Genomic DNA, 14,186 nt, shown 5'->3' with positions numbered 1-14,186 from the left:
GCTCAATGGATAGAGCATTGGCCCAGCATGCGGAAGTCCCAGGTTCAATCTTCAGTTAGGGCACACATGGGAAGCGATCGTCTGCTTCTCTTCCCCTCCCTCTCCCACTTCTCTATCTCTTCCCCTCTAGTTGCCAGTGGCTCCACTGGTTTGAGCATCAATCCTGGGCACTGAGGCTAACTCAGCTTGTCTGAGTGTTGACCTCAGGTGCTGAGGATAGCTCGGTTGATTCAAGCATCAGCCCCAGACGGGTTGCTGGGTGGACCCTGGTTGGTGGGCATGCAGAAGTCTGTCTCATTCTCTTCCCTCATCTCACTTAAAAAAGAAAAAAAAAACTAATCACAGATTTTCTGTTTACTACTGAATAGCAATGACACTGGAACAATATTTCTAGTATTATTAGGAAAAAGAAAATGTCTAAAGTTATTAGCAAAAAACCCCCAGAAAATAAAGGAGGTAATATTAAAGAGCAGCAAGAAATATAGTGGCAGAGTATAAGCCTACCTTATCAGTAATTAGAATAAAGATGACTATGTTAACATATGAACTTAAAAGACAAGAGACTCAGGTTGGGTAGAAACCAACATCCTTGGCCCTGGCCAGTTGGCTCAGCGGTAGAGCATCGGCCTGGGGTAGAACCCCGGGAGTCCCGGGTTCGATTCCCGGCCAGGGCACACAGGAGAAGCGCCCATCTGCTTCTCCACCCCTCCCCCTCTCCTTCCTCTCTGTCTCTCTCTTTCCCTCCCGCAGCTGAGGCTCCATTGGAGCAAAGATGGCCCGGGAGCTGGGGATGGCTCTGTGGCCTCTGCCTCAGGCGCTAGAATGGCTCTGGATGCAACAGAGCGATGCCCCAGAGGGGCAGAACATCGCCCCCTGGTGGGCATGCCGGGTGGATCCCAGTCGGGCGCATGCGGGGGGAGTCTGTCTGACTGCCTCCCCGTTTCCAGCTTCAGAAAAATGGGGAAAAAAAAAAAAAAAAAAGAAACCAACATCCAAGACTCACACACTTCCTGATTTTGAAGCTACAATAAAGCAACAGCAATCAAGGCAGTATAGTACAGTAGTTGCCCTTATGTGGTTTTGCTTTCTGAGGTTTCAGTGACACATGGTCAACTGTGGTCCAAAAATATTAAATGGAAAATTTCAGAAATAAACAATTAAATTTTAAATTACATGCTTTCTAAGTTGCGTAATGAAATCTTAGGACGTGAATTATGCCTTTGTTCAGTATATCCACGCTTTGTATGCTACCCACTACTTAGTCATGTAGTAGCTGTTTGTGTTAACAGATTTACTGTTAGGGTATCACAGCGCTTGTGTTCAAGTAACCCTTATAGTAGCCTAACAGTGTGTCACAGTGCCTGTGTCATTCACCTCACTTCCTCTCATCACATAGGCAGTGTATCATCTCACATCATCATAAGAAGGGTGAGTACAGTACATTAAGCTATTTTGAGAGAGAGAAGTCATATTCACATAACTTTTACTATAGTATATTCTATTTTATTATTATCGTTAACTTCTTATTGTGCCTAATAGTATGTATAGGGTTCTGCACCATCCACTGGGGATCTTGGAATGTATCCCCCACAGATAAGGAAGGGGGCTACTATATAAGTGAAAGAATGCATATATAGTGTAGAGAAGAGAGCTCAGAAGTAGACCTACACAAATATAGGTAATTGGTCTTTGACAAAGGAAGAGTGGCAGTTGAGTGAAGAAAGGAGTCTTTTCAACAAATAAGTCTGCAAGGAACAATTAAAGTCCACATACAAAACTGGACACAGCCCTTACACTTCAAAATGTATCATAGATATAAATGTAAAAATCACAAAACTTCTAGAAGAAAAAAACGAGAAAATCTAGGTGACCTTGGCTTTGGCAGTATCTTTAGATATAACAACAAAACACACTATCTGATAAAGGATTGCGAAATTAGCCAATTGCAAAGTTAAAGAGCAGTATTCAAAAGGCTGGCCTTATGTCTGATAGCAGTTGCAAGTTCAAGGGTCTCTAAAACCACCTGTAGGTTGGACTGTAGAATTTATTGAAAGCTGTTATACTTGTTGCAGGAAAGCAACCCAGTGGAGGATTGACACTCAGATAACTATGAGGAAAAGAGAATTTATTAAAGCCAGCAGAGCACGCGGGGCCTGTGGCTCCAAAGACACGTGCTTCTGGAAATTAGATTTCTTACATCTTATATACCCTTTACAGAACACAGGTTCTCATACATGGATCTCATGATTCCTTGTCTACAGGTACATACGTCAATCACGCGATTTCAGGATGGGATGGGGCTTACATGATGTCAGAGGATAAACGTTTGTAAATCGCCTATTAGGAGAAAGAAAGGGGAGAGGAAAGGGCTACTCAAATCTCCCTTCCCCCTCCCGCATTCCTGGCTGTTTACCTTCTTCCTCACAGGTGTGGGGAAGGGAGGGGTCCGAGTCTCCTTCCTCCTTCCTTTCAAAACCTTCTAATACAAAAACCTCTCCATTTACAACATAACAGCCCTTCATGAGCAGGAATGCGATCAGCCATCTTGAGTTGGTGTAAATCACACACAAGTATAAAAATCATATTTACAAAATCTCTCTGAACACTTGGCCTAAATAATAAAATGCCTTTTAAACCTCTTAGTAAAAGGGGGTGTTTCTTATCTCGTACTCACGGTATTTATTACAGTGGAAAGATACAGATTTAAATAAATCAGTTAAGTAAAAAGGTGCATGGGGCAGAGTCCAGAAAAGTATTAAGTGTGGATCTTCCAGTTGTCCTTTTCTCATGAAGTCAGGTACAGCTTTACTTTGCCAGTATAGATGTTTGACATCATGCACACAGTATTGCCAGCCAGAGAAGCTTGCGTGAGCTTTGGTGTCCAGAGTCTTTATTGGGATTCAGTCATGTAAACCTGACTACTCGTGTGGCTGATTTAAGTCTTCGGTCCCTCTGGAGGTCGAGCTGATACTACAAGGCACAAATGCCCCCCACTTAAATCACGTTGGTGTGACTCAAAGATTCCACCCTAAATCACATTGTTACTATCTGGCTGGCCCAATGCCCTCAGTTAAAGACATTTTTATCAGACATGACACTTACAAGGTTTTTTATTTTAATTTTATTTTTTTAATTTATTAGTTTTAGAGACAGGAAGAGAGAGAGAGAAACACTGATTTGTTCTACTTATTTATGCATTCATTGGTTGATTTTTGTGTGTGCGTTGATTTTTGTGTGTGCCCTGATTGTGACATTCCAATGTTTTAAAGATTAATTTCCAGAAGCTAAGGGCAAAAGGACCTCTCTTTGGGTAAAATTAAATTAGTGCACAACCTAAATTTGTATCTAAAATATAAAAACTCAAAAAGTGGGCAAAAGACTTGAACACACACCTCATCAAAGAGTGTATACAGAAGGCAAACAAGTGTGAAAGATGAAAAGATATGAAAGATAATAAGACTATCATTTGTCATTAGGGAACTATAAATGAAAACAATAATGAAATAGCATTAACACCTGTTAGAATGGCTAAAATCTAAAAAGCTGACAGTACCCGACTGCTGACTAGTATGCAGAGCAAGAGACTTGTTAACTGTTGGTGGGAATGCAAAATGGTGCAGGCTCTTTGAAGATAGTTTGGTAATTCCTTATAAAGCTAAACATTTTGGCCCCCATTTTTCTTTATATATTTACTTATGTGATTAATCTCCCATATATAACCAATTCCCCATCTCTGCCACCCCACTAACTGAACATTCATCTCACATTACTTCAACCCCAACTTACAGAGAATGTCTCTTCTTAAACAGTCATGGAACATTTACAGAAGGTAACCATAATAGAAAACAAAAACATTTCGATATACTCTATGAAGCAGAAATTTGATAGCTCCTTGTATCTGGCCACATGTAATAAAATTTGAAATTCCAAGAAGAAAAGAAAATTAAACAAATCAAGAAAAAGAAAAAAAGCCTGACCTGTGGTGGCGCAGTGGGATAAAGCGACGACCTGGAACACTGAGGTTGCTGGTTCGAAACCTTGGGCTTGCCTGGTCAAGGCACATATGGGAGTTGATGCTTCCTGCTCCTCCCCCCTACTCTCTCTCTCTCTCTCTCTTTCTCTCTCACTCCTCTCTCTCTAAAAATCAATAAATAAAATAAAAAAAGAAAAAGAAAAAAAATTGAAATTAATTCTAGAAGTCTTCCTGTCACTTCTTTCCTCAAATAGCTGTTAAAGCAGAAGCCTAAACTACAATGACTTCAAAATAACAAGAAATTAGAATTTCATATGGGATGCAGCCAAAGCTATTTACGTGCTTTTATTAAGAAATTATTTATTGCAGCAGTGGCCGTGGGCGAGCCGACCTCAGGGTGAAGAAAGCAAGACTTAAAAAGGCCAGACCAGCCTGACCAGGTGGTGGTGCAGTGGATAGAGCGTCGGACTGGGATGCGGAAGGACCCAGGTTCGAGACTCCGCGGTCGCCAGCTTGAGCGCGGGCTCATCTGGCTTGAGCAAAGCTCACCAGCTTGGACCCAAGGTCGCTGGCTCCAGCAAGGGGTTACTCGGTCTGCTGAAGGCCCACGGTCAAGGCATATATGAGAAAGCAATCAATGAACAACTAAGAAGTCGCAACGCGCAACGAAAAACTAATGATTGATGCTTCTCATCTCTCTCTCCGTTCCTGTCTGTCTGTCCCTGTCTATCTCTGCCTCTGTTAAAAAATAAATAAATAAATAAATTTAAAAAAAAAAAAAAAAAAAAAAAAAAAAGGCCAGACCAGCTCTAAGACAACAGGAAAATGGCTACCTGGGATGAAAAGACAGTCACCCGCAAGGCCAAGGTGGCTCCCGCCGAGAGGATGAGCAAGTTCCTGAGGCACTTCACCGTTGTTGGGGACGACTACCATGCCTGGAACATCAACTACAAGAAGTGGGAGAATGAAGAGGAGGAAGGGGAGGAGGAGGAGGAGCTTTTAAAAAAAAAAATTATTTATTGATTTTAGAGAGATAGGAAGAGATATAAATATATAGAGAGAGACTTTTTTTTTTGTCCCACTTATTTTATACATTCATTGGTTGATTCAGAATGTATGTGTCCTGTCCAGGGATCACACCTGTAACCTTGGTGTATCAGGATGTAGATAGGCTAGCCAGCTGTGCTACTTGGCCAGATCCCTAGTCAGGGCATATGCAAGAATCTACCAATGAATACATGGATTAGTAGAACAACAAACTAGAGTTTCTCTCTCTCTCCCCCTTCCTCTCTAAAATCAATAAAACAAAATAAACCCAAATTGAATAAAATCAGAAGATAGAAATACAGTAAAACTGAAAAAGCTGGTAGATTGACCATAATAAACTCTAGGATGTCATTTAGCAAAATTTTAGGCCGTAGCTGGATAGCTTGGTTGGTTGGAGTGGCATTCCAAAGCACAGAGGTTGCTGGTTCGATCCCCAGTCAAGGCACATATAGGAACAGCTCAATGTTCCTGTCTCTCTCTCTTCCTATCTTACTGAAATCAATAAATTTAAAAAATTTAAGTTTTTTTTTTTTTGAACTATGAGAACCATGCCCTGGCCAGGTAGCTCATTTGGTCAGAGCATCATCTCAAAGTGCCGAGGTTGCCTGTTCGATCCCCGGTTAAGGCACATAACAGGAACAGATCAATGATGCGGTTTCTTTCTCTTTACTCAGCCCCTGCTTCGTCTTTCTCTAAAAAAAGAGTCAAAATTTATTGTAAAAAATGAAATATGAGGAATGTTAGAGTTTTTTATATAGAAATTTTAAAATGATCAGATTATCATATAGCAGTTATGTTGAATTTGAAAATACAGCTGAAAATTAGATTATGAGAAGGGAAATATTTCAAGATTGATTTTTTTTTTTTTTTTTTTTTTTTTACAGAGACAGAGTCAGAGAGGGATAGACAGGGACAGACTGACAGGAACGGAGAGATGAGAAGCATCAATCATTAGTTTTTTGTTGTGCGTTGCAACACCTTAATTGTTCATTGATTGCTTTCTCATACATGCCTTGACCGTGGGCCTTCAGCAAACTGAGTAACCCCTTGCTTGAGCCAGCAATCTTGGGCTCAAGCTGGTGAGCTTTTGCTCAAACCAGATGAGCCCTCGCTCAAGCTGGCGACCTCAGGGTCTCGAACCTGGGTCTTCTGCATCCCAGTCTGATGCTCTACCCACTGCGCCACCGCCCAGACAGGCTGATTTTTTTTTAAATAGGAAAATTTGGAAGTCTAATATGTTGGAAGAAATATCAATAGAAAATGTCTGGAAAATAACTTTAAAACAGACTACTGCTGACAGTTTTATGGGCAAGTTTTTTCCTGTTTCTATGAATAGATAAACCAGGCAATAAAACATGCAGAGTGTAAAACTAAAGGTTTATCAGTACACGAAACAAAACTGATTTAGCTATATAATAAAAATTAACAATACAGAAAGTTATAAACCAGCCATATACTATAGAAGCAAAAATTTTTTAATAAAATTAACATATTATGAGAATTATATACCTTGAACCAAGCAAAATGTATCTGAAAGTAAAGATGGTTGATTTAATATTAAGAAATTACCAACAATATGTTTATATCAGTAGATCAAAGAACTACATATATATATATTTTTTTTCTATTTTTCTGAAGCTGGAAACTGGGAGAGACAGTCAGACAGACTCCCACATGCGCCCGACCGGGATCCACCCAGCACGCCCACCAGGGGCAACGCTCTGCCCACCTGGGGGCGATGCTCTGCCCCTCTGGGGCGCCGCTCTGCTGCGACCAGAGTCACTCTAGCGCCTGGGGCAGAGGCCAAGGAGCCATCCCCAGTGCCCGGGCCATCTTTGCTCCAATGGAGCCTTGGCTGCAGGAGGGGAAGAGAGAGACAGAGAGGAAGGGGGGGGTGTGGAGAAGCAAATGGGCGCTTCTCCTATGTGCCCTGGCTGGGAATCGAACCCGGGTCCCCCGCACGCCAGGCCGACGCTCTACCGCTGAGCCAATCGGCCAGGGCCAGAACTATATTTTTGTATAGGATACTTTTCATGCTGTATTTAAAAACTTTTTGATAACCTTACAAATTAGGAATTAAAAGATACTTTTACATACATTTTTTAAAACCTATCAAGTTATTAGCATATACCTTATTTATTTACTTATTTATTTTTAGCAAATACCATATTTAATACTTTCCCATTAGAAGCAGACATTCCCAGCCTGGCTTGTGGTGGTGCAGTAGATAGGGTGGGGACCCAGAACACGGAGGTCACCTGTTCAAAACTCAAGGTCGCTGGCTTGAGACGGGTTGCTGGCTCAACTTGAGTGCAAGGTCGCCAGTCTGATCCCTGTTCAAGGTATATACGAGGAGCTATCAATGCACAACTAAGTGGATGAACGAGTTGATGCTTCTCTCTCTCCCATCCTGTCTCTTTCTCTCTCAAAAAGAGAAACAGACATTCCCATTGAAAGCAGGAACAAGATAAGGAGGTCCACTGGCACCACAATTATTTATTTAGTTTTCTGTTGTTGTTTTTTTAATGTTAGATTTATTGAGGTATAATTTACATGCAGTAAGTTTGTTTGCTCTTTTTGGCCTGGCCGAATGCTGAGCTGGTTAGAGTGTCGTCCCAGTGAGCAATGCTTGCAGGTTCCGTCTCTGTCAGGGCACAGCAGATCCATGTTTTTATTTTGCTCTCCCACTCTCCCTTCCTCTCTCTAAAATCAACAAATTAAAAAAAAATTTTTTTTAAATAAAGTTTACTCTTTTTGTTTTTATTTTAAATTGATATTTAGAGAAAGAGGAAGGGAGAGAGACAGAGCGAGCTAGAGAGAAACATCCATTTGTTGTTCCACTTATTCATTCCATAATTGGTTGATTCTTGTATGTGCCCTGACTGGGGATCAAACCCACAACTTAATGTGTCAGGACAGTGTTCCAAACAACTGAACTATCCAGCCAGGGCCTTCATAGTTGTTTTTTGTACATTGTATATTTTGGACCCTGCTGCCATGTTAAACTTACTAAAGTTAAAATATTAAAAACTAATATTTGCAAGGAGCTGATTCTTTGAAAAGATCAACAAAATTGACAAATCCTTGGCAAGACTCACTAAGGGAAAAAGAGAAAAAGACTCATATAAACAAAATCAAAAATGAAAGAGAAATCATCACAGATAGCATAGATACACAAAGAATTATTGTAGAATACTATGAAAAACTATATGCCATCAAATTTAACAATCTAGAAGAAATGGATAAATTCCTAGAACAATGCAATCTTCCTAGGTTGGGTCACAAAGAAGTAGATAGCCTGAATAGACGCATAAGCAGGGAGGAATAGAAATAGCTATCAAAAACCTCCCCCCCAAAAAAAGTCCAAGACTGGATGGTTATACTAGTGAATTCTATCAAACATTCAAAGAAGACTTGGTTCCTGTTCTACTCAAAGTCTTCCAAAAAATTGAATGAGAAGCAATACTTCCAAACACATTTTATGAGGCCAACATAACCCTCATACCAAAACCTGGCAAGGACAACACACAAAAAAGAAAACTGCAGACCAGTATCTCTAATGAATACAGATGCTAAAATTTTAAACAAAATACTAGCAAATCGAATACATTAAAAAAATAATTCATCATGATCAAGTGGGATTCATCCCGGAATCACAAGGATGGTTCAACATATGTAAAACAGTTAACGTAATACACTGTATCAACAAAACAAAGAAGAAAAACCATATGATCCTATCAATAGATGCAGAAAAGGTATTCAATAAGATATATCATTTTATGTTTAAAACACTCAACAAAATGGATATAGAAGGAAAATATCTCAACATAATAAAGGCCATTTATGACAAACCATCAGCTAACATATTAAATGGCAAAAAAAACTGAAAACTTTTCCTCTAAAATCAGGAACAATATAAGACTGCCACTCTCTCCACTCTTATTCAATGTAGTGATGGAAGTTCTAGCCAGAGCAGTCAGACAAGAGAAAGAAAGAAAAGGCATTCATTCATATTGGGAAAGAAGAAGGCAAAGATTTCACTTTTTGCAGATGATATGATCCTGTACATTGAAAACCCCAAAGACTCCACAAAAAGACTATTAGAAACAATAAACCAATACAGTAACGTCACAGGATACAAAATTAATATACAGAAAAGTCTACTGCTTTCTTATATGCCAACAATGAAACTTCAGAAAATGAACTAAAAAAAATAATCCCTTTCACGGTTGCAACAACAAAAGTAAAATACCTAGAAATAAACATAACAGAATATAAAGGACCTATATAATGAAAATTACAAAGCATTGTTAAGGGAAATTGAAAAAGATACAATGAAATGGAAAAGTATTCCTTGAATACTTTTAAGAATAAATATAGTTTAAATGACCATATTACCCAAAGCAATATACAATTTTAATACAATTCCCATCAAAATTCCAATGTCATTTTTTAAAGAAATGGAACAAAAAAAATCATCAGGTTTATATGGAACTATAAAAAAATCCGAATAGCCAAAGTAATCTATAGAGTAATATATAGAGTAAGGAAGCAAAATATTCTCCCTTATGGTATTTCAGAAAAGGTAAAATTTGAAGCTTTGGCATTTCATAGACCCACAGTGTTTCTGCAGAGGAAGGGGGAGGTGATCTGTGCCTAGTGGAGGCAGCGTTTGTTACTCAGCACTACTTAACTGAGAATGAGCTTTTAATGAGGCACATTAAAAACTAAGGCTCTGCTGGACCCGTGGTGGTGCAGTGGCTAAAGCATTGATCTGGATGGAATGCTGAAGTTGCTGGTTCAAAACCCCGGGCTTGCCTGGTTGAGGCACATATGCGAGTTGATGCTTCCTGCTCCTTCCGCCCCCCCCCCCTAAAATCAATAAAGTCTTGAAAAATATTTTAAAAAAGGAAAAAGAAAATTCTAAGAGAACAAACAAACACGAACAACAAAAAAAACTAAGGCTGTTTTTTTAATTTAGATACACGTTGGAATCACCTACGATCTTTTGAACAATATATACCTCTTCCCATCCCCACAGATTTCTGAATTGGTTTGAGATGTGACTGGGACATGTTTTAAGTTTTCCAGTTGATTCTAACATGTAGCCAAGGCTGAAGATCACTCCTCTGAAGGCTCGCAGGAGAACTGAGCCATAGTGGGTTTGGCGAGGTTTCATATACCCAAAGAGAATGTCAGGACACAATAGCTGCTTACAAGCTAAGCATCAGCCCCAGCCCAGTCAGACTGATTCCCCCCAAGAAGCACAGATAATTCAGGCCAAGAATAGAAGAAAAACAGCCCTGGTTGTCAAAAAATGAAAAAAGGAGATCGCCAAGAATCATCATCCATATGAAATTAGAAATTGTTGGCTACCTGTATTATCTGGGGGGATCAGTCTTTGTATTATTGAAACACACTGTGAAGAAATAGGAACAAGGGACTTCTCCAGATTTATAAATGACGATTTAAAAACCTTTTAAAAATTTCTATATATTATTTTTATTTATTTATTTATTTATTTTAGAAAGGGGGGAGGGAGGGAGGGAGGGAGAGAAAGAGAGAGGGAGAGAAGGGGGGAGAAGCAGGAAACATCAACTCCCATATGCGCTTTGACCAGGCAAGCCAGTTATTTCCAACTGGTGACCTCAGCATTCCAGGTCAATAGTTTATCTACTGCACCACTACAGGTCAGGCAGATTTAAAAATATTTTTATTAATCCTTCACCTTTGCCTGTTTAAAGCTGGGAATATTCAAAGGATGACCCAGTATGTTCATGACAAACATTTTGAAGTTCTGCATTCTGACTTGGAACCACAGATTAGCTCAGTCCTTCTAGACTGGGTTTTGGAAGTATGTGAAGTATACACACTTCATAGGGAAACATTTTATCTTGCACAAGACTTTTTGATAGATTTATGTTAACACAAAAGGTTATAATTAAAAATATGCTTTAGCTCATTGGAATTACCTCATTATTCATTGCTTCCAAACTTTAGAATATCTGTGCTTCTGAGTTCCAAATTTGTTATGTCACTGATGGTCCTTGCAGTGAAGAGGATATCTTAAGGATGGAACTTATATTAGAGGCTTCAGAATGGGAACTTTGTTATGTAACAGTCCTCTCCTGGCTAAATCTCTGCTCCTAAAGTTCTACCTCAGTATTCTGAAGAAAAGTTTCTTCATAGCTCAGCTTTCAGATCTGTGTATTCTAGCCATTGAGTCATTCGAGTTCCAGTAGAGAACACTAGCTTCTACCTTGTGCCATTTTCCTCTATTGAAGTCATTTAAAAAGCCTCAGTTTTGGAATTGGACAGCATTTCTGAATGTGTAGATTGAATGGTGACTTTTACTTTTGTCAGTGTAGTGAAAAGTACTAGTCCAGGAAGCTGAAGATTGTGCTTTGCCATTGATTTGAGAGAGAGAAAGAGAGAGAGAAGCATCAACTTCTTGTTTCACTTAGGTATTCCATTTAGTGGGGCACTCTCTGGTCGCTCCTCACCCACGACTCGACGTGTTAGGACCATAGTCTATCCACTGAACCACACCTGTCCAGGGCCGAAGCTGAAGATTTTAAAGATTTCTATGGAAGACAGACACAATATTCAGGTACATACAAGTTATATGGCTATGCTGGAGGAACTAAATTACATAAACACCTTCAGGAAGGGGGACAGTTGTCACAAGTATTTAATGGAAGCATTATGACACCACTAAGGAGCACTGAAAAACCACCAGGAAATACTAAAGAAGTTAATAAGCGAACAGTCATTCACGGAGTATTGAGTAGAATTTCATAAAAATTTAACTACTAAAGCTTTATAGGAAAATAGTGCTATATCTGTCCTAGCCCATTCAGTAATTTCACTGCTATTCTTTAATTTAAAAAAAAAGAAAACACTTAAAATTGGCACTAAGGAAGCTGTTTAAAGAAACAGCAGGACTTGTTTATAAAAATGAATTCATTCCCAAGGTGACTGGATAGAAGCCAGCTACAATTTACCGTATGTCCCCATGTATAAGACACCCCTTTTAAAAAAATTTGGGGTCTGAAAACTGGGTACATCTTACACAGTGGTTGTAGATGTTTTTACTTGCATTTCCTGCTTGAGAAGTTGTATGAATTTTATGATGAATAAAACTTAGTTCAATAACTTTATGTAATTATTTTTTTTCAAATTTCAGGCCCCCAAATTAAGGTGCATTTTATACATGGGAGCATCTTATACATGGGGAAATACGGTATAACATAAAAAATTTTTGACCCAGTGTTACTATGTTTATCTTGATAAATGAGGAACTTTATCAATAAGTTTTAGAGTAGATAAGTGATACTTTAAAAGGCATATTAGACTGACCAGGCGGTGGCACAATGGATAGAGCATTGGACTGGGATGTGGAGGACCCAGGTTTGAGACCCCGAGGTTGGGCTCATCGGCTTTAAGCAAAGCTCACCAGCTTGATCCTAAGTCAAGCAAGGGGTTACTTGGTCTTCTGTAGCCACCTGATCAAAGCACATATGAGAAAGCAATCAATGAACAACTAAGGAGCCCCAACGAAGAATTGATGTTTCTCATTTCTCTCCCTTCCTGTCTGTCCCTCTCTCAGACTCTGTCTCTGCCACACACAAAAATAAAAAAATAAAAGGTATATTAAATGATATAGTACTTTGAATCTATTTTTTAGATGCTCACAATTCATGTACTCTTGCAATTGATTTTTTAAAAATTTTTTATTTATTCATTTTAGAGAGGAGAGGGAGAGACAGAGAGAGGAGAGACAGAGAGAGAAGGGGGGAGGAGCTGGAAGCATCAACTCTCATATGTACCTTGACCAGGCAAGCCCAGGGTTTCCAACCGGCGACCTCAGCATTTCCAGGTCGACGCTTTATCCACTGCGCCACCACAGGTCAGGCAGTAATTGATTCTTGAAAATAAAATTTAAACCTGTTTACAAAGAAAAAGGCTCACAGAATTTCTCGCAGGCTGTTGGAGACTTTGTAAGGTTTGGAAGATCTACACTAGCAGATGGAGGAAATATTAAGTGACATTTAAATATTATCACTAAGATATACTAGAAAAAGCAATTGTTTTATTAATAAAAGACAACTCAGTAAATGAAAGTCATTTTATATTCCTGGAAGGGAAAAGTAAGTATTTTAAAATTGAAAGTTCTTTTTAAGGCCCTGGCCGGTTAGCTCAGTGGTAGAGCGTCCGCCTGGCGTGCAGAAGTCCTGGGTTCGATTCCCGGCCAGGGCACACAGGAGAAGCACCCATCTGCTTCTCCACACCTCCCCCTCTCCTTCCTCTCTGTCTCTCTCTTCCCCTCTCGCAGCTGAGGCTCCATTGGAGCAAAGATGGCCTGCGTGCTGAGGATGGCTCCTTGGCCTCTGCCTCAGGCGCTAGAGTGGCTCTGGTTGCAACAGAGGGACGCCCCGGAGGGGCAGAGCATCCCCCTGGTGGGCGTGCCGGGTGGATCCCAGTCAGGCGCATGCGGGAGTCTGTCTGACTGTCTCTCCCTGTTTCCAGCTTCAGAAAAATACAAAAAAAAAAAAAGTTTTTTTATTTTTTATTTTTTTTTATTCATTTTAGAGAAGAGAGAGAGAAGGAGAGAGAGAGGAGAGAGAGACAGGGGGAAGGAGCTGGAAGCATCAACTCCCATATGTGCCTTGACCTGGCAAGCCCAGGGTTTCGAATCGGCGACCTCAGCATTTTCAGATCGACGCTTTATCCACTGCGCCACCACAGGTCAGGCCAGAAAGTTCTTTTCAAAGCAAATAAAAATTATGTAATACCATTTCAGTCAAATCTTATTTGAATTTTTACAAACTAATAATGTCGGCCCTGGCGGGTTGGCTCATTGGTAGAGCATCAACCCAGTGTGTGTAAGTCCTGGGTTCGATTCCCAGCCAGGGCACACAGGAGAAGCGCGCATCTGCTTCTACACCCTTTCTCTCTTCTTTCTCTCTTATCTTTTCCCCTTCTACAGCCAAGGCTCCATTGAAGCAAAGTTGGTTTGGGTGCTGAGGATGGCTCTGGTTGCAACAGAGCAATGCCTTGGATGGGCAGAACATTGTCCCCTAGTGGATATGCTGGGTGGATCCTGGTCTGGCGCATGCAGGCATCTGTCTCTCTGCCTCCCCGCTTCACGTCAGAAAAATACAAT

At 40.0% G+C, this 14,186-nt stretch overlaps 2 protein-coding genes and 1 pseudogene across 17 annotated transcripts in view; all 3 read left to right on the top strand.

Moving 5' to 3' along the window:
* The window catches only part of TFDP2 (transcription factor Dp-2), a 197,132-nt gene that overhangs the window by 84,764 nt on the left and 98,182 nt on the right, over positions 1–14,186 (top strand). The window lies entirely within an intron of this gene.
* XPC (XPC complex subunit, DNA damage recognition and repair factor) overlaps positions 1–14,186 on the top strand; it is a 286,669-nt gene that overhangs the window by 264,233 nt on the left and 8,250 nt on the right. The window lies entirely within an intron of this gene.
* Positions 10,071–11,821, top strand: LOC136314544 (G1/S-specific cyclin-E2 pseudogene; annotated as a pseudogene).

This window comes from Saccopteryx bilineata, chromosome 10, assembly GCF_036850765.1.
Source record: "Saccopteryx bilineata isolate mSacBil1 chromosome 10, mSacBil1_pri_phased_curated, whole genome shotgun sequence".
NCBI classification, from domain to species: Eukaryota; Metazoa; Chordata; class Mammalia; order Chiroptera; family Emballonuridae; genus Saccopteryx; species Saccopteryx bilineata.
Note: the sequence above shows the minus strand (reverse complement) of the source record. Positions and strands in the feature narration are given on the sequence as shown.